We start from the raw sequence: 19,260 nt of genomic DNA, 5'->3' as shown, positions 1-19,260 counted from the left end.
GTGGTCTAACATATGGAGAGATGAAGGATGTCCAGTCATGCTGGGATTCCCCTCTGCTTCCAGCTAGAAACATTCCTGTATGTCAGCAATTGCAGGGAAAAAAAAAAAGAAAAAACAACAAAAAACCAAACCCCACTAACCAACCAACCAACCAAAAAAAAAAAATATCCCTCGTGTAATGAAGAATTCTGCTAGAGAGCTGCAACACTTAGACTCTGGGTCGGATTTTATTACCGTGAAGAAATGACACAAGCATTGCCGCTCTCCCTGCCTGCTGCGCAGCTTCTCGCTCTCTCCGCCGCTCCTCGGCTGCCTCCGCACTCTCCCTCTCCGCTCGCTCGGCAGCCGGGCTGGGGACGGCAGGGGAGCAGTGGGACGCGCTGGGCTCCCTTCCAGCGCTGGCTTTCCTGCGCTGGGATCCCCGGGGCCGCAGCATTGGCATGCGGCGCCTGGCAGGACTGCATCAGTGCTAGAGGAGATGCGAGCGCAGAGCCGCGCTGCGCCGCTCCGCCCCGGCCGCCGCGCCCCCGCACCTCGCCGGGAGCGCTCAAGGTAAGAGCCGGGAGCTCCCTCTGCCCCACGGAGCACGGGGGGCAGCCGGCAGCCCGGGGGGACTCGGTGCCGGGGAGGGAAAAGAAACTAGAACAAAAGATGCCGCTGAAAAGGAGATGCGCAAGGGCGCAGAGTCGGTGGCTGAGTTGGGATGGGTCGGTGGTAGCTGTCGGGGCTGGGTCGGTGTAATGAGATTGAAGGGGTCAGGGCAATTGTGAACAATTTAAACCAGTCCCGTTATGCTGCCTTCGATCTCTGCTGGCAGCCCAGGAGCTGCTGTGCTGTAGAGTTTTAACTTGGGCTGGAGCAGTTTGGGCCAGAGCGCTGCTGGTGCGTGTCCCGTGTCCGTGTTCTATGTTCCGTTCCCGTGCCCGTGTTCGGTGTTCCATGTCCGTGTTCGGTGTTCCATGTCCGTGTCCGTGTTCGGTGTTCAATGTCTGTGTCCGTGTTCCGTGTCCCGTGCCCGTGTTCCACGCGGGGCTGGCAGGGAAGGAGAAGGAGAAGGAGAAGGAGAAGGAGAAGGAGAAGGAGAAGGAGAAGGAGAAGGAGAAGGAGAAGGAGAAGGAGAAGGAGAAGGAGAAGGAGAAGGAGAAGGAGAAGGAGAAGGAGAAGGAGAAGGAGAAGGAGAAAGAGAAGGAGAAGGAGAAGGAGAAGGAGAAGGAGAAGGAGAAGGAAGGAGAAGGAGAAGGGTTCGCTTGGGGCTGTGGTGTCCGCACGGAGCAGGGCGGGCCGCTGGCGGTGCTGGCACCCCAGGAGTGTGTGTGTGTGAGTGTGCCGCTGCCTGTGCTGTCCTGCACCCACTGCCACTGTCCTCCCTTCAGCACCCGCTCCACGAGGGCTCAGCTGCAGCTAAAGAGAAAACTGCAGTTCGTCTCCCCTCTTAGGAAGGGTTAAATGAAGCCACAGAGAGAAAGCAGTGATCTGGCAGGGTGGCTGTGGCGGGATGCAGGTGCTGTGCTGACAAGTTCCCGTGCATGTCCCCAGCACATCCTGTAACACATCCAGGCACACATCTCTGCAGGGATTATTTTTCTTTTGGAGGACAAGTGTTGTTCAAGGGAAAATTTTATTACGTGTGTCAAACTGCAGCAATATGATCCATGACACCAAGATCCCATTAAAAATAATGGGTAAAAAGCGGCCTTGCAAGGATATTACTTGTCAGGGATGACCTCATCTCTAGAAAAAAGGGAAAAGAATAACAGCCTGATGGTGATAATGTACAGGGGAGGAGCATGCAGTGCTCCAATGGTTCTGAGGGGGATTCCTGACTGTGTTTAGGTCAGACACTTGTAAGCAACCCCTAGAGCTTATGGGGGACTCCTGCCATGAAGAGGCAGAAGCTTCTGGTAGGCTGAGAGAAAGCCATGTATCTGACATGGCATGAAAATTGCTGTTTCTTGTCTCCGCTGTGTCCCTGGTGTTATCACTTGGGGGAAGGGAGAGGGAAAGGGTTAATTCTCTGGTTTACTTAGCCAGATCCTGAACATACAACAGCGGTGTACTGATCATCCTGGGCACTGAGCCCAAGGTCTGCTGCCCCTTGGGAATACACCTTAGTGCCTCTGCCCTAAATGACACGGGGCACTAACACTTCATGCAGTGGGATGTCTATGGTCAGACTCCTACAGAACAACCTGGAGGAAGGAGTGGGAGCAGAGGCAGCATCCATGGCTTCTTCTGTTTTTTTGTCATAATAGAAAAGCCCTCTTCCATCAGAAAGAGGAGGGGAACATCTCCCTTCACTGCAAAAGAGCTACCACAGGTAGCAGCACTTACATCGAGGCCCTGGGTCTCAAGAGTTCCAAGAGGTCCTAATTAACTCCTGTTCCTTCTCCTCCTCATGGCCTTGCTCTGAAAAGCATGTCCACCACTGTTAGATGAATTCAGCTGGAGATCAGATCTGCAAGGACACCTTAGGTTTTCCTAACACAACTTTGCAGTTGGGTAATGTGGGTTCTGGGGAACCCTTTGAGAACATCAAAGCCAGAACCAGAAAGCAGCTGACAGGAGACAGCCTTCCACTTCAGCTTGCCAGATTCTGAGAGGTCTATCCCATGAAGCAGCTTTCTGCACCTATTTATGTTCTGGAACATCTTTAAATGAAAGTCTCTGGCACCTGACAACTTCTGATTGAAGGAGCTGAGCTGGAGGTGGAAGCCCACTCAGGTTCAGAGGCAGTTCCCAACCTGCAAGCACAGAGCTGGATGCTTCCCTAAAGTCAGCCTTGCACCTGTAGATGACTTTTGCCAATCTGTGTGCCTGCAGGCAGGGTGTGGGCCCCAGCTTCTGACAAGCACAGTCCAAGTGTGAAAAATTCCATGAGGAAAGGAAGAGCACATGGTTTGGTACTTGGTACAGGAGGTGCAAGGGTTTAGTTTAGCCTGTAACTAGCAGGAAAAAGGCAGGATTCTTAAGAGGAGTCCCTTTCATGCTCTGAGCTGGGAGCACTGCTTTGGTGAAATGAAGTATGAGAAATTAAAAAGGCAGGAAAATTCCCCATGACCCATGGTGATGCTGTCCCACCTGTACAGCACACTGTTGGGCAAAACCTGGTGAGACAGGTCTGGTTTTGAGGCTCATCCTGCAACTGCTGGAGCTCCCCTCCTTGCCTGAGCCAAATGACAGCCCCTGGGTCCTGCCACCTCCCCTCAGAGCTGCTGTGCGTGGCCTCTTCCTGGCCACCAGGTCCCAGGGTTGATAACAGTCTTGCTGGGGAAGCCAAAGCCAGCCTTGAAAATCCTCTTCCTGCATCGTCAAGCTGGCAAATTGATTTTCCAGATCATGAGCTGAACCTCTGAAATTGTTCTCTTCTGAAGAGATTATGGAATTACTCCTGTGTTAATGAATGCTTTAATGTTATGGTGAGTAAAGTCCCATAAGGACTTTAACTGCCAAAAAAAAAAAGAAAAGGCATTGTAGGAAAGGGGAGCCTGTGGTGGCTGTGTCAGACCTCATTTCACCATCTGGGGAAGAGGAAAGGAGGAAAAAAAGAGGTGGGTGAGGAGACACACTCAGGAAAATAAGGAGAGAGAAAATGGGGAGAGAGGTGAGGCTTGCTGTGGTCTCCCAGGAAGCTGCTGAACCTATCAGGAATCCCTCCTGTAGCTCCCCAGTTTATCTCTGAATCCAAGCAGGAAAGGTAAGATGTTAACTATTCCCTTCTCACCATCTCTCTGGCTGTACCCTCCGGCAGCAGGAATAACCCAGCTCCTGGTGACCCAGGGCCCAAGGTGGGCACCAGGGCTTGGGTCCTGGGGCAGGCTGCTGTAACTCCCATGGCATTATCCAAGTTTAGCACTTCCCTCTGCCCTCCTGATGCATTGCTGTCAGGCTCTGATGGCACCATGACACTGGTTTCCAAACATACAGTAAGAAGGTGTATTCGCTGACACCCCCCCACAAAGGAGTTTGCCATTTATTAGGGAGAGAATGTGCTTCTGGGGATGAGCCTGCATTGATCCTGCTGGTGCTCACAGAACAGTCTCACCTCTGCTTTACAAAACCTGGTTTTACTGTGCTGTAGCTCCATGGGTTAGAACCAGGTTGTCCCAGATTTGAGCAAGAGCAGAGTTAACCCCTAAGATGGGACGGGGAAGCAGTGCAGGGAAAACGCCTCCGTGCCACAGGAGCTGCAATGCAAGGGGAAGGCTGGTTTATATTTAGGTTAAGGGCTCTGCACAGAATGGGTAATCCTCTTTTCATGAATTATCCAGGGGATTAGACAGCTTTAAACTCCCCCAGGCCTCCCTGGCTGCAGCCAGGCTCGGTGAGAGCCAGGGGGGCAATGGCTGGAGGGAGGGAGGGAGATGCCAGCAGGTTGCTGATGACTCATTTGGCTGCTGCCAGCCTTGCCAAGCACTCCAAGAGGTCACCAGGGGCCCAGACGCAGAGTGACACAGGAGTGACGTGCAAGGCGAAAGGGAACATCCCAATTAGGAAAGAACATGGAGCTTTATAAATAATTGCAGAGACGAGGAGTGTGGCAGCAGGTAGGAGGAGGGACAAGAGACCCGAGGCAGCAGTTTTCCAAAGTGTAATATCCTCGCTAGACTTTTCCAAGCTGTTTCTCTAACCAGAAAAAGGGATGCTTTTGGAACTGCAGCTGATCCATCTGAGCAGATGCTCCAAGCCCACCTGCTCGGGCTGGTTCTGCAAATGCGAGTCTGGGGATGCAAGTCAGGTTAATCTATTTGGAGTGCGAATGGATCAGTGTCAATACTCCATTAAAATGTTGAAGGGAGGCCAACAGCACAGCTCAGGGACAGTGAGGGGGTGGGGAAGAATTGGATGCAAGCAGGGAGGCAGGCTAGATTGCACCAAAACCTGAATATTTCACTCCATTATGGAGTAAGTGCCCATAGCAGATTTCTGTTCTTTACCTAATGCATAGCTGCTAGAAATAAAGGAGTCCTTTCACTAATCTCACCCTGGGGACCCATTCATGCCACATGCCTCTACATGTGGGTCTTGGGACAAAGCTTTGGTGGGGAGACGAATGAGAAAGGCTCAACTGTGCACGCTGGGCTGTGGCTGACACCCAGTTCTGCAAGGACGATGAGGGGGCTCTTCCTCCTTGTGCCAAAGGCAGTGGAAAAAGCCAGCAGGGAGGACCAGTTCATGAAACAGGAACACAGTCCTTGTGTCCTAGTTGATTTTCTGTCCATGGGTTTGTGGTGGGGCCACTCTCTCCCTCCCCTAATCTCTAGAAGCTGGGGTCTAGCTCTAAGCCAGTATGGTTTGCCTTCTTTCACTTGGTTTTCCAAGCTGTAACTAAGAAATTAGTGCAGGGCTTTGATATCCCCAATTAACTTCACACTTTATTGCTGCCTAGTCATGTAGCCACCTTGCCCTGGAGTTACATCACCCTGGAGCTGTGGACCCTCACAGTACAGCTCTTATGCCCCAGACTCAGCCTGGCCACCCTTATCTGGACTGTGGAAAAATCAGGCTTATTCATGGGGAAGTTGAGTGCACCAAGACACTATTTCCCCTGCATTTAAATAAATTCTACTCTCTGCTGCTTATCCTACCTAAGCTAAATCAGGATTTTGACCCTGTGTTTTCCCCTGCCCAGAACTGGGACAAATTGAAAGCCTTGTTTTGCTGTTCACCATTCCCTCTTTTACTCATATCATCTAGAGGATGCTGTTTAAATAATGTCAGGGGAGTCTGAGCTGTAGAAGGAATAAAAGAACAGTCTCCCAACTCCCTGCTAGGATGGGAAATTCTGTGGCTGGCCCTGTAGCTCCTGCCTTGCCCAGACACACAGGCAGAGTCAGTATCAACCGTGGCTTGTGAAGGCAGAGCTAGAAATCACTGGAGAAAGCCTGGGTGGAAGAGGGAAAGCAAAGAAGGGAAAGACCGTAGAAAGTCTTTGCCTTTAATGTGAGCTAATGTCTTTCCTCCCTGCGTCGAACATCCTCAATTTCCTGTTTAACTTAAAGTCAACACATCTGTCACGTTAGCATCGCCCTCTGCCTGCTTTCCCCAAGCCTCCCCCCTCCCATCTGCTGTCCCCGCTGCCTGCAGCCCCGCTCCCTCCCATCGCTCCGGGGGTGTGTGCTTGCCGTGTGTTCCCTGCTGCACTTTGCCTCAGCTCCCTGCCTGCAGCCCCGCTCCCTCCCATCGCTCCGGGGGTGTGTGCTTGCCGTGTGTTCCCTGCTGCTCTTTGCCTCAGCTCCAGCCTCACATCCTGCGGGATGAGCGGCTCGGCTTGCGGAGCACCCACTCCTATTCTCCGCCCTGTGACATCCTAGCGGAAAGGGGCAACCCTTTCAGGAGCAGCTCCACGGGCTGGAAACAGGGGGAATGGCTGGTGAACGGCTGTGATATTTCCTAGTTCTGGTAAGCAATGATGCTTTTATCTTTGTTGGTCCCTTCCTGGGCAATCAGTCCAGATGTAAAAGTACCAGGGCTTAACGGGGTAGAAAAGCAAAAGCAGGGAGCTGAGAACGAGACAGGAAAAAAAAAGTGAAGCTCATTTGGTTTGTAGTGAGGCTTTTCCAGGGGTCAGTGCTCATCTAAGCAATTTAATTACTGTTAAGTGAGAGGCTGGGATCCAGGCTGATCAATGTGTGTGCCTGGGCAGTCGGACCAGATCTCACAGGCAGATCCATTGCCCACCCTGTATCTTTTTTCCTTTGTGATTTCCAGCTTGGTCTGATATTTTCCATGTAGTCCTATGTGAGCTCCTACCTAAATGCTGCTTTCTCTGCCCTGGTCTTGTTACTGCAGGAGTTTTGGGAAGTCATTCATAAATTCCTGCCCCTGAGTTGATGCATAAAGCCTTGCAACTTTCCTAGCTGATAAACTATCTCCATCCTGAAGTCTAACTGCATTTTTCACTGAAACCAGTCCCCTAGGTTTTCTGCCAGTAGCTGATATAGAGAGAGGTGCAGATAAAGATGTTTGGAAGGAAGAGGGTCTCACTGGACACTCTATTGGGACCATGAATTGTCTGATGTCCTGGACATGGGATTACTCCAAATGAGAGGTTTGCAAGTCAGTGTCTCACAGGAATCTCAAAATAGGTGTCCTGCATCTTAGTTGAGTGACAGTGGAGCTCTTATACCAGGGATGAATTTAGGGCCCTTGTTTAAAGAGGATCAGGGAATAATAAACCTAAAAGCAGCCTATGCAATCCGGCTGTATTGAATCTGCAAAGGTCTGTACATAAAAACAAAGGAGAAATGTACTGGGGGAGCTTTGGCAATTTTTCTAACAGGTTTAAAGATATGACCTTCTTGACAGACCTGTGTTTCAACCAAAAATTGGTGCAGAATTTGGTTTGGAGGTACCAAAACATTTTCTCTAGATTTATTTATGACTGGCAGAATGAAAACTACTTCTGGAGAACATTTCAGAGATAACTTGTTTATAAAAATATTCCTCTCATGATATATTCATGCAGAAACCTCCACTTGCTAAAAACTCACACATTTCCTACTCTTTGATGTTAGATACTGTGACACTGAGAGTAGGGCACTTTGGGGTTTGTGGTTATTTTAGAGAAACATAGACATTTCAAGCATCAGTTATATTAAATCTAAAGAAAAATATCCTTCTCTCTTCAGCAGCAGGTTTTGACTTGGAGTTTTGTTCCAAGTGTGTTTCAGGGACAATTTTTGACCAAATCTGTGTGATAAACAGGGGTGAAGAGAACATGGGGGACTGGAAGGGGCTTTGCGTGACTAAATCCCAGCACAGGGCAAGAAGGAGAGTGCAAGTGCAGGAATTTTCCAGTTTGTTGTCTTTGGGGGTTGATAATGTGAGGAAATCTTAGAGAGGACAGCTTTTATGTCCTTTTACCAAAACACCATGGTTTGTTTCAAAAGGTTGAAAATCCTTCATTCCACATTTCTTGGAATAATGCTTCTGAGCACCAGAAATGTCTGTAGATTATTTTTGTTGTTGAATTATCTTCTAAAACCTGCAGTAATGTCGATAGCAGAGTATCTCTGCTGTCAGTTTGATGTTGTGTCCCACATTCAGTCTGAGATGCTGGCCAATGGTGACTGTGCTTTCCTGTCCCTCTGCAGTTCTGCCTGGCACTGTTAATTTCCCCTGTTTAATTAATGGCTCTGTAATATTTACAAAGAGAAAAACCTCATACCCATCTGTGATAACTTTGGTACTTCTGCCAAGATGAAATTCTAGAGCCAAATGAATATTACAATATGCTGGATATAGAGATGTTTATAATGTCCCAAATTTCCTGAGCCTTCCTGATTTGATAATGGGGAAGTGAAGTACTGATCCCAAAGTCTTTGTCTCTGGATAGAAACAAAATTGAATATGCCACAGAATTAATGAATATTATGACTTCAATTGAATTTTAGTCTCTTCTTATAGACATTTGGGTTATAAAGGATGGATTTCCCTTGTGAAAAAAAATCCATTTGGTGAGGGCAGGGAGTCATATGGGATCTTAAATGAAGAATACTCCAGATCATTCCTGTGATGGCACTTGGCATCAGCCATCATCTCTTCAGGACAAAGCAATCAAGAAGATGGAAGATGAAACTTTTCCTTGCTAGGGAGACTTCCACATTTTTTGATTGAAATTGGAATCCTGTCACCTCATGCTTGTCTTCCCAGATTTTTCTTACCACATCTGCTAAATTACCACCAGCTATTTGCGTTTTAAATGAGGGCTTCCTCCCGCACACCCCATCTGCTCAGCCTGTTTGTTCTTCCCGTGCAGTCACGACTTAGTGATCATGGTTATGGCAGAGGAAACTCACTGGTGTTGGGGGGAGAAGGAAGATGGGATTGATTGAGGTGGCCTGGCAGATTCCCCTGGCTGTGCTGAATTTGAAAGAGGAGCTCTGTTAAAACTGGGGAAGAACCTCTTATGAATGAGATTTTACTCAGAGAAAGGGAGCTGGGAAGCTCAGCCCACTCTGAGGACAATTCTTTTTTCTCTAGTACTGTCCCAGGGAATGTTTACAAATAGATGTCAGAGAGTCTCCAGTATCTAAGGTGACATAGCTCACCTGGGCGTGTTCTTGCCTGCCCTAGTGCCAGGGAGGGAGAAGAAATTACAGCTTTTCTTGCAGGTGGTTGAAATGTGAGAACACTGTAAGTATTCTAATCTCCCTCATTAAAGTTGGAGAGCCTACAGGTTTCCAGAGATGTTTTCTGCTCACCTTAGTGTGTCAAACCTGGAGATATGACTACAGATAGAGAAGGATGTGATTGAGATTTACAAAGTTGTGATGTGGAGGAGGCAGTCAGTAGAGCTGCTGACTTATCTTCTCAAATCCAAGACCTAGGCAACATCAGAACTGACTAAGAGAAGCCAGGTACAGCTCCAGCATGAGGACTGTGTCAGCTCTGATGCTGGGCAGGCTCCTCCAGGAGATGCTGCAGGACTGTGAGGGCTCAGTTCTCACTGATTCAGTGTTTCCAGCCAAACTCAGTGTTTTGCTGTGCTTCACAGCAGCTCTTGGGGAAGATGAGTGTGCAGGAGGCTGGAATTCAGCAGCTCCTGACTGGGTGATGGATGGATTTGTTCAAGTCCTGGTTCCCAGCACAGCAGCTGCCTCCTTGGCCTCCCACCCTCCCAGGCTGGGAGTAAGAGGCATGGTGTCCTCTGAGCAGCACTGCAACGTGGAGACTTTCCCAGTCCTGGCCTGCAGATAATCTCTGTGGAGTGTTCTGTAGAGTGTGAGAGCGTGAATAGACCCCTGCAGGGTTTTTTGGACCCTGTGGAAAGTGCTATGGGAGCCAATCTGCTTGTGCACACAATACACTTCACACCCCTCCTGCTCTCGAGGTACTGCAGTGGTAAACTGAAGACTCTGTCAGGACACAAGTGGTGTCTCAGGGACTGCTCCCACCATATCCCTCCTGGCACAGGGAAAAACCTGCTTCCTCCTGCAAGGACCACTTCTCTTGCCCTTTGTGGCAGGTGGTCAGGCTGCTGCAGATTAACTGCTGTAATTATTGCAGCTTACAGGTTCCTGACCTCCTGAACTTATATCCAAGCCCTTCTCAGGTGTGCAGGACTCTCCTGTTGTCTCCTCTATGCCTTGACACTTGGAGGAGGCCCCGTAGAGGAGGTGATGGTCACTTCTTTGAGGAACCTCATTTATGTTGCAGTGATGGCCCTCCATCAAGGCCAGCTGCACTTTGTTCTGCAGCTCCTGTGAGTCATTCCTCAGGGGATTAGCACATCTAGGGAATCAGGTTAGAGGCAGATTAGATTTGATGCCTCCAAGGGGATGATGGAGGGTTTGGGGGACAAGAATGGAAGTATGCAAATTTCTTCTGCAGCTGTATTTGGCACAGAGGGTGTGTTGCACAGGACACTCCCACTGATGGATAAAAAGTCATTTTTGATTTACAAACTATCCTGGGTGGGTGGATCCTGATTCTCAGGGCTATAAATCCAGTAAAATAAGTAAAATTTCTCTGGACTTATACCAGAATAAGAGCTAGATGGGCTACTATGACAGATATGGCACCTCATAATGCAATAAAACAAAAAGTGATAATTCTGCTCTGTACACAAAGTCCAAAACTCTCTCTGACCTGATAGATGGAAAGTAGGAGAAGAGGAGGTGATTTGTGGCCACAAGCTGGCTTTTTACACACTTGTTTGTTTTGTTTTTTTTAATGGCAACTGGTTCTCAAATGCTTTCTATGCTCCACAAAGGAGGAAATCTGACCCAAATTCTCCTCATCTGCTTCCACTGAGAGTGGGAACCAGTGGGATCAGCCATTTCTGAGTTCATTTATCCTTCTAGACCCCTAAACCAATGTACTTGTAGCCCAGTGCATTTCAGATGTTTTATCAGGACTGTTTCATTGCAGCAATCTAGTGTGCATTAATTATAAGCATGTGTAAATAAGGTGTTAAATGATTTATACCAAGACCCAGATTGAGAAATCCCAGTGGTTTCTTCTCCTGTGTAGCTGCTGTTGAAAAGGTCAGACTTCCTGGCATTGGGGAGGAGATGAGGAGTCTTTTCACTTGCAATTCAAACCCAAAATTGCTGGGCTTGGTGCAGGCTATGGCCAGCATGAAAGGGGCGGGAAGCCCATCTCCAGTGGGGCCAGCACATGTGTGACAAATCCTGCTGTCACCACTGCCAGTCACTGGCCCTCTGGGCACTGTGGTGGTTCTCTGACGTTGGGACACCCTTGGGAAGGTGGGGAATTCCTTTTGCATTCTCAGAATCAGAGCATGTGAATTAAGAACAGAGTAATTTTAATTAATCTTGTACTTACTATTTATCACTAATTGGATATGCTTTTGGTGCTCTTTTTTTCTTCTTATAGATAAGGGTGTTTAGGGTTGATTATTAGTATCTATTTCATAGTTCTAGCAAGAGAGGATCCTTTGCTCTTAGAAGCTAAGACTGCAAACCATCAGAGCTGCTGCCTGTGCTGCAGCCTGGATTAGTGCCTGGGGGTGCTGGGCAGCACGGACACCTCCAGCCCAGGGTGCCCAGCAGCAGGGCAGGGACAAACCAGAGCCTTGCTGGGTCTGGGGATGTTGCAGACATCAGGGACTCTGGTAGGAAACATTCATAGACCATTTCTGACCAGAGAGCATTTGGTGTTTTGACATGATTTTGGAAAGTCAGGCATGACTAAGGTAGGTCACTTTGGGGTCTCTCATTAAGGCTTTATTTCCAAGCTACCCTCCTTAGCATGGTGGCTGCCAACAGAGTCTGTGCTGAATGCTGCAGAGCCAGATGATGTCCTTTCAGGTGATGTCCTTTCAAATTATGTCCTTTCAGATGATGTCCTTTCAGCTCCTGTAATCCTTCTGACACACACAGGACGGGCACTAAGGGAATGAGGAAATATTAGGAAAAGCCTAATTTTGCCCCTCCACACACCCTGCAAATTCTGCAAAGCCTTGTCTGTAGCCAAAGCTTACACCCTGCCTGCTTTGAAACCAGAAAGAAATGGGAGAGAGCTCATGTCCTGCTGACTCACAGTTACAGGGAGCTGAGCACAGCGATTTCCCAGCCATCAGTAGGAAAGGAAGTAAGATTTACACCTGGGAAACGTCAGGGAATTTGGAAGGGAGGAATGAGAAATAAGGTGCTTCAAAGCCATGCTGTTTGAAAGATGTCACAGCTAAAGCAGAAGGCTGAAACAGGAATCCCATTTGGCTTTCTCCAGAGCAAATTTATAGAGGAGGCAAGTTCTCAGGGTGGAGAGAGGCTTGGTGAGGATGAGAACCCTCATCCCCCCTCACTCTCTCTGTGCCAGGCAGCTGCTGCTGGTTCCTGCTGTTCCAGGCCATGCAGCTGATTAAATATTGAAAGGGTTTCACTGCTGTTGCTTGAAAAGCTTCTGTCTGGATGAAAATGAAGTTATGTGAGGACAAGTTTGTGCTGGCAGAATTAGTCTCTGTTTGAATACATCTGGCCATACCATACAAACACACCCAAAATAGCTTTGTGGGTTTTAAGGAAAAGGCACCAGCAGGACGTGGGTTTGGGTTCCTCATTTTCGGAGCCAAGGTGTGGGAGTGCTCAGGGAGGTGGGGATTGCAGATGGGGGTCAGGCTGAGTTGTCAGAGGCCTTGTGGCATTCAGAGGCTGCTGCAGGTGCTCAAAGGCTGGTTGTGATGGGAGCCAACACCTGAGGTCTGTGTGGTCACACAACAGCTCCAGGCTTAGCTCCCACACACCCCCAAAAGCCTGGGAGATACAGTGAGGGATGGAGGTGCAGGCAGAGAGAGGGGAGAGGGAAGGGATTTGTGCTGAGTTACAGGATAAAGGCAGAGGCAGGAGGAGAGCTGGGATTAGAGGTAGGGGCCAAAAGTGTGAAAAATTGAGAGGGTTGATCTGTGGGCTGTGATTGTAGGTAGTGTTACAGCAGCACAGCTTGGCCTGAGATGTTTAGTCATTTTATGCTGTCAGAAAAGACACATTTGAGCAGGAAAAGAAAGCTCCATTCATTGTCTGAGTGTCCAAAACAGGCATGCAAATCTGTCCTGTGATCAAGGGCAAACTTTGGAAAAATGTCTCTGATCTTGTTAGTGTAAGTATAAACAGAGAAAAGATATCAACTTGATTAAAATGCTGCTGTAATCTGCAGAGATGTGGGATAATCTGTCCTGAAAGCACCAGGCTACCCAGCAGGCAGGGAGGCCATCCAGCCTGGAGGAACAGGACAGGATGGGTAAAGAGCTGCTGGCCCCTCTGGGTCATGTAGAGGTTCAGACAGAAGAAGGAGAGATGGGATTTCCATCCTTCCTGCGAGGGGAATTTAGTTCTTGCATTGGACTGCATTTATTTTAGTGCATAATCATCACTGAGAGTTGGTTTCTGGTTGTTTTATCTATAAATTAAGTAAAATTTTGTCATAATTTTATTAAATATTTCTAGAGTTTGGTGCTTGCATCCTATGAGAGAGAAGTCTGTAGAAATGCCTGTGAGTAAACATGCAAACAAAGCTTTGCTTACTCACAGCCTGAGTGAACTGGCCAACATTTGCTGCACAAAATAAGGCATTTAGCAGCTAATTCTTTTTTTCCCCCAATAGTAAGGAAAAAAGAGATCATATTTATCTTCCTTGCTCAGAACGAGGTGAAATGTCCACAGCAGAATCTGCCGTGCTGCTTTTCATTATTCTTTGGACCTAACTGCAACGAGATTTCAAAAATTACATGAATCAGTTCAGTTTATGGGAGTCATTAAGCAGTTTGTAAGTGGTTTTTCTAGCGTTTCATGACAGTTGTTAATTGCATTTGATTAGAGGAGCATAGTCACAGCAGGGCTGATGGATGGATTCTCATCTGAGCAAATCTGGATTAATCTATAGCCCAAAGGTTGTGATCCATAACATAATTTAAATCAAATTAAAAATCAAGGCTGCTATTAAAATGGGATGTGTGTTCATGGTGAAATATTTGCTATCATTTTGGCATCTTTTTCATTCTTTCAGAGCACCTAGTGTAGCTCTTCAATTTCAATTCTTTTTTCACAATTATAAGAAAAATTTTTGCACTGGGAAATATTCCAGCTGGAAGCTTTCCAAAAGAAAATATTTCTTTTGACATTTAAAAATCAAATTCTGAAATGGTTTTTAATTCCTACTAGATTTAGATAAGCCATTTGATTAAAAAAACATCCAGAATTTCCATCTCCCAGCAGTGTACTGAGAAATGCAGGATCTCATTGTAATTATTTAATTAACTATCGCTGAGGTTTTTTTCCCCTCGTATGTGCTATGAAATAATACCATGATTTTGGCAGGCTTACAGCATCTGATCCCATGTGGCTCAGCAGAAATGCACGGCAAGTAAGGAATCAAATGCAGTCTGTTACATCTGTGCTGCATGGCTTTTCCCTCAAATGGGAAGGAATGCCCAGCCTGCCCACCCCACAAGTTGGAATTAAACCCCCCAGGTAAATAGGTCAGCTCAGAACAGACCCTCCCCAGGGGTCTTGGTCTCCTGTGCATCGCCCTGAATGAACATTTTCCCCTTGAGATGCTTTGGGGAGGCAGCAGCCCAAGGGCTGTGGGATGGGGGCTCAGGGCTCCATCAGAGTCTATGGCACCTGAATTATAGGAGACAACATTTGTATTTTTCCAATTACTGAGTGTAGTAATTGTTGTCCAGTGACTTCTTTTTACTCCCTCCTTTCTATCAGTGTAAAGTGTGTGGGAGGAACTCTCTGTGGAGGGGTCTCCCCTGGACGGAAAAAGTTCTTTGGCTGCAAGAGTGGTGGTGCAGGGCTCGGTGACATCCACCCACAGATACCCAGGAACACCCACAGACACCCAGGGACACCCACAGATACCCAGGGACACCCACAGACACCCAGGGACACCCACAGACACCCAGGGACACCCACAGATACCCAGGGACACCCACAGATACCCAGGGACACCCACAGACACCCAGGGACACCCACAGACACCCAGGGACACCCACAGATATCCACAAACACCCTGGGAAGCTGACAGCAGGGGCTTTCAAGAGCAGCAAAACCAGCAGCTCCTTGTCCTGCCTTTACAGCACGTGGGAGGCGGCAGCTGGTGGATCCCTGCCCTGTGGGGCCACTGGGGATAATGGAGCTGCTTCCCTGATTAACTCTGGCAGCGGCTGCTGAGTTAATTAGCAGGCAGATATAGGATACTAGGCATTACTAATTTGTCTACAGATGCAGCTTGGAGCTGAGTGGGTTTGGGGTGAATTTCATCCCTGCTGTTAGGAAAAATAATTTTCAATATCTGTTTCGAAATGTTTCAAATTCCTGTTTGAGCAGGAGATGCTTCTGCTGTTTCCACTGTGAGATTCCATCATGAGGCTCAGCCTACATGAGATTTCAGTTCAGAATCTTCCTATATGGCTTCATTTCACATCCATCTGGCCCTGCTTGCTCATGTCTGGACTTGTGCCTTGCCCTTGACAGGCATGGTCATTCAGGTTTCATCTTCTCACTAGGAAGGGGAATCTTGCTTGCTCCAAGTGAGAGAGATCCAGTTAAACATGAGAGGCTCCTGAGAGGTGCCTAGAAATAATTCATTTACTGTGGTTGCAGAAGCAGTGGCTTGTTCTGACCAGCCACGTGTGGTTAAAACACATGAAGGCAGAGACCTCCCAGGATCCAGCTGATACAAAAGGACAGGCAGGACCCTCAATCAAAGCCTTTAGTAATTTCACAGGGAGTAGCCATTCATGTTTCATGAACTCAGGGCATCCCTGTGAGAATTCCTGTCCCTGCAGCTGGAAAAGAGCCATTACCAAATGTTCATTATGACAGTAGCCACTTACAGCCATTGGCTTTGTGGCCATGGCATGATCTGAGCATCAGCAACTCCATTTCCTGCTGGTTCCAGGTAGGCAGATGTTTTCTTTGGGAGTGTTATGGAGCCTGTAAGTGGTTTGGATTGGGATATTGTGCCCGTGCAGCATCTGCTTTCATCAGGTGCTTCTTCTATAGGACATCAGAGATAGCATCTGCTGAGTGGGTGATGGAAAATAGGTGGAGTAAAAAGGGAGAAAGGTTGAAAATGGCGTTACCTGTTAGTTACTACTCAGTTACTCATCACAGAGGAGGGGTTTTCTTTCTTTTTTCCTCAGTGATTGCTGAGTCAAATGTGCATATCACACTTTACCAAACAAGCCTGTTCTGCCTCCTTATGCAGAGCATTTCTTGCGTGAAGATGGAGTCAATTACCGTGCATGTATTTGCCCAGCCCGAGGAGCCTGCCAGGCTCCCATCTATATTTCATCAGCCTCAACACTCCCCGAGGCTTGCAGCACTTTGCTCTGCCTGCAGTGAAGGGCTCCTCCACTGCAAAAGCAGCAATGACTCAAGAGAAACACACAGACAGATGAAGTTCCCTGGATTTAACATCTCCTGGCAGCCTTGGCCTTATCCCCTTAATGCTGGGTGGCATTTGGATGCTCTTTTCAGCAGCCAGGTACCAGCTGATGTTTAATCTACCTGCCACTGGGCTGATGTAGAGAACAAGCTGCTCCTCACACCCTGTGCAAGCTGGAAGCCAACAGCAGCACTGACCCCCTCCTGCCACGCTGTGGTGTCTTTTCCATCTTTAATTCATCGAAGGGTTAAAGCAAGGTCTCTTAAAACTTCTGGCTCAGTGGTACAGTCAGTGCAGGCTCACACTTACAGGTTACTACCAGCAGTTTGCCTTTGCTTTTCAGCAACCCTGCTGATGAGGTTTCTGTCTATCCCCTCAAGATGCTGTCCTTCAACCTCAGAAAAATTGCTGCCAGGAAGCTTTGCCTAAACTTCAGCATCAGTTTGAATTTCAGGCTTTTGCATCTGCTGCAAATGTCCCAACAGAGCTGGGTCCAGAGCTGAGTCCCTTTATACAACCCAGTGAAGCCAATGGGTCAATGGAAAAGAGAAACTCCTCATCTCTCTTTGAAGAACATGTTCCTTCCCTCTGGTCAAAGAATGTTCATCCAAAAATTTTATTCGCAAAAGAAAAGGGGTCTGTTCTGCACAAATTAGAAATGTTTGAGAAGCAAATATTTCCCTTTTTCCATTTACACTGAAAATTACTGAACCCCCTGCAGAACTTTGAATCAGGGAAAACCAGCCAAATTTTCAAGAAAAAAATTTATGGAAAGAAAAAGCATTATTAGCACCTTTTTTTTTTTTTCATAGAAATCCAGTCTATTTTTTGATGCTCTTTTCTACTTTATCAGCCTGATGAAACAAACAAGCAAGGAGTAGAAAAAAGATCGATTTTTTTAAACCTTCAAAGTTATAAAGTTTTAAACCTTCAAAGTTATTCCCCTGATTTCTAGTAGATTCCCCATTTTCTGGGTACTTAGGATAATATAGATGAAACAATGCCTGTTCCTCTCAGAAGGGCTGTATTTTTAGAAGGGATGCAGAAAAGAGTGGTAAGGTAGGTTTTTTTCAAGTAACATATGGGCTTTCCAGTAGTGATCCCACCTTTTTATTATTTTGATTTTACTTTAGAATTGAAATACAGTAGGTCTTGATAGTACTTGAACCCTTCTGTGCCCATGTGTGGTTTCTTTACATTGCTTTTATTGTGGAAAGAATAAATGCCACATTAGAGTTAAATCTTCAGTTGCTGATAATGCAGCTGGTTTTTCTTGCAGTTGGGATCAAGCCAAAGGAATAATCGTGTGTATCTATGCAGTGCATATCTCTGAAATCTCCAGCTCACATTGCTCTGGGATCCCAGCACAGGTGATTTTATGAAATACCTGCTGTAATTAGGAACCCAATTAAATATCCTCTGATATTTACCCTTCTCAGAGTCAGCTCAGGGGGCTGATTTGGATTCTCCAACTCTCTCTTCACATGGTCCATGGTCACACTCCTACAGCAAAGTAGGTGACTTTTAGCACCCTTTGAATAGAGACACTGCTCATCAGCATCCCAGAGCTCAGGGGTGAATGGGCCAGCAGCATGAGCCAATGTCGCTGGTAAGTTCCTAAAAAGTATATGGAATGTGTTAAAAAGGCAAATCCCACAGAATGACGGAGCTAGAAAGACGCCAGGGAGGGCAGGAAGGCTGGAGAACTTGGCCACATTTGGGCAGAGAAAGTCAGCTGTGCCTCAGCCATCTGCAGCAGCGCAGCAGGTCATCTGTCAGGTTAGTGTGGAAACGAGTGAGGAGCTGCTCTGTGGCTGGGGGCAGGTGCTGAGGGTGCTGTGCAGAGGGATCAGCAGTTTTGCCTTCACTTGGCAGCCAGGGTTACTCTAGCAGAAGAAATCAGCCCTGTCCATGAGCCAAGGGAGCTCTCTGCATGATGTCATGCTGCAGGGGAACCCCTTGCTGCAGAGACCACAGTCAGTGCTTCCCTTCTAAAAGCGCCAGAAACGGGAGAAGTGGAAGGAAAAATCAGGCAAAACTTCCCTGCCTCTATCAAGGGCTCTGCAAGCTCAGTCTGCCTTTTAGTCTGTCTGGGAGAGGTGGGTGCCCTAAATGAGCAGAGCAGAAGTGGCTGCTGGTTTGTAGGAACAGCACTGAGGCAGCCGTGGGGTTATATGGGCAAATAGCAGGGATGAATCTGGGTTCACAAAGCCCTGCTGTGCAATCCACTGTGCAGTTACCCAGCTCTGACCACAGGGGAGTTCCCCCACAATTTGCAACATTCAGAGACAGCAACAGATTGGGACCCCTCAGGGAGAGACATTTTCTTTGTTTTAAACAAGGGAGGAGAGTAATTTCAAAACAATTAGTGGGAGGTATTTCCCAGAGAAAATCCTTCTTGTCTCATGGCAAATTCCCAAGGTACATTGCTTGCAGACACAAAACCTCTGCTATCTTCTCAGCTCTGCATCAAACGCTGGTGCCCCAAATTCAGGCACAATGCAGCAGGTGTTGAACAGAGACCTCATGCAGAACCTTGGAAGGAGAGCCTAGATGAGGACAGCTGGACAGGGGACCCTTAGGAAGAAGGTAAAGCTGTCACCTACACTCTGCAGAGGACAGACAGACCTTTTAAACACTAAATTTTATGAGATAATATCTTACTAAAAATTAAAAAAAGAGGGAGAGACAAAATGCCTCACCTGGAGGCTGTTGTACCTGGCTCAGATTAGTTTGGAGGTATAGTGTGGCTTTTTATTGCTCTCTAATTGTGTGGAAAAAAGGTTTTACCCGGATCCTACAGGTGTGAGCAGCCCTGCACAGCAGCACATGGCTATGGGAAGCAGTGAGCAGGGAATATCTGTGTGTCATGTCCAGGTATCTGTGGCATGTGGCTCGTGA

General features: G+C 47.5%; 1 protein-coding gene across 2 annotated transcripts in view; it reads left to right on the top strand.

The window, feature by feature from the left end:
- The first annotated feature begins 350 nt into the window (after positions 1 to 350).
- The window catches only part of SV2B (synaptic vesicle glycoprotein 2B), a 64,759-nt gene continuing 45,849 nt past the window's right edge, over positions 351 to 19,260 (top strand). The window contains exon 1 of one of the 2 annotated variants that reach the window (XM_088063300.1): positions 351 to 552. The gene's annotated coding sequence lies outside the window, so the exon portion shown is untranslated. Of the gene's footprint in view, positions 553 to 6,237; positions 6,400 to 19,260 lie in introns of those variants that run through there. The other variant, XM_005521593.2, reaches the window with a different exon arrangement.

This window comes from Pseudopodoces humilis, chromosome 16, assembly GCF_049639895.1.
Source record: "Pseudopodoces humilis isolate 2021_Gansu_Grassland_sample_001 chromosome 16, ASM4963989v1, whole genome shotgun sequence".
Classification (NCBI taxonomy): domain Eukaryota; kingdom Metazoa; phylum Chordata; class Aves; order Passeriformes; family Paridae; genus Pseudopodoces; species Pseudopodoces humilis.
The sequence above is the reverse complement of the archived record's forward strand: the minus strand, read 5'-3'. Positions and strand labels throughout refer to the sequence as shown.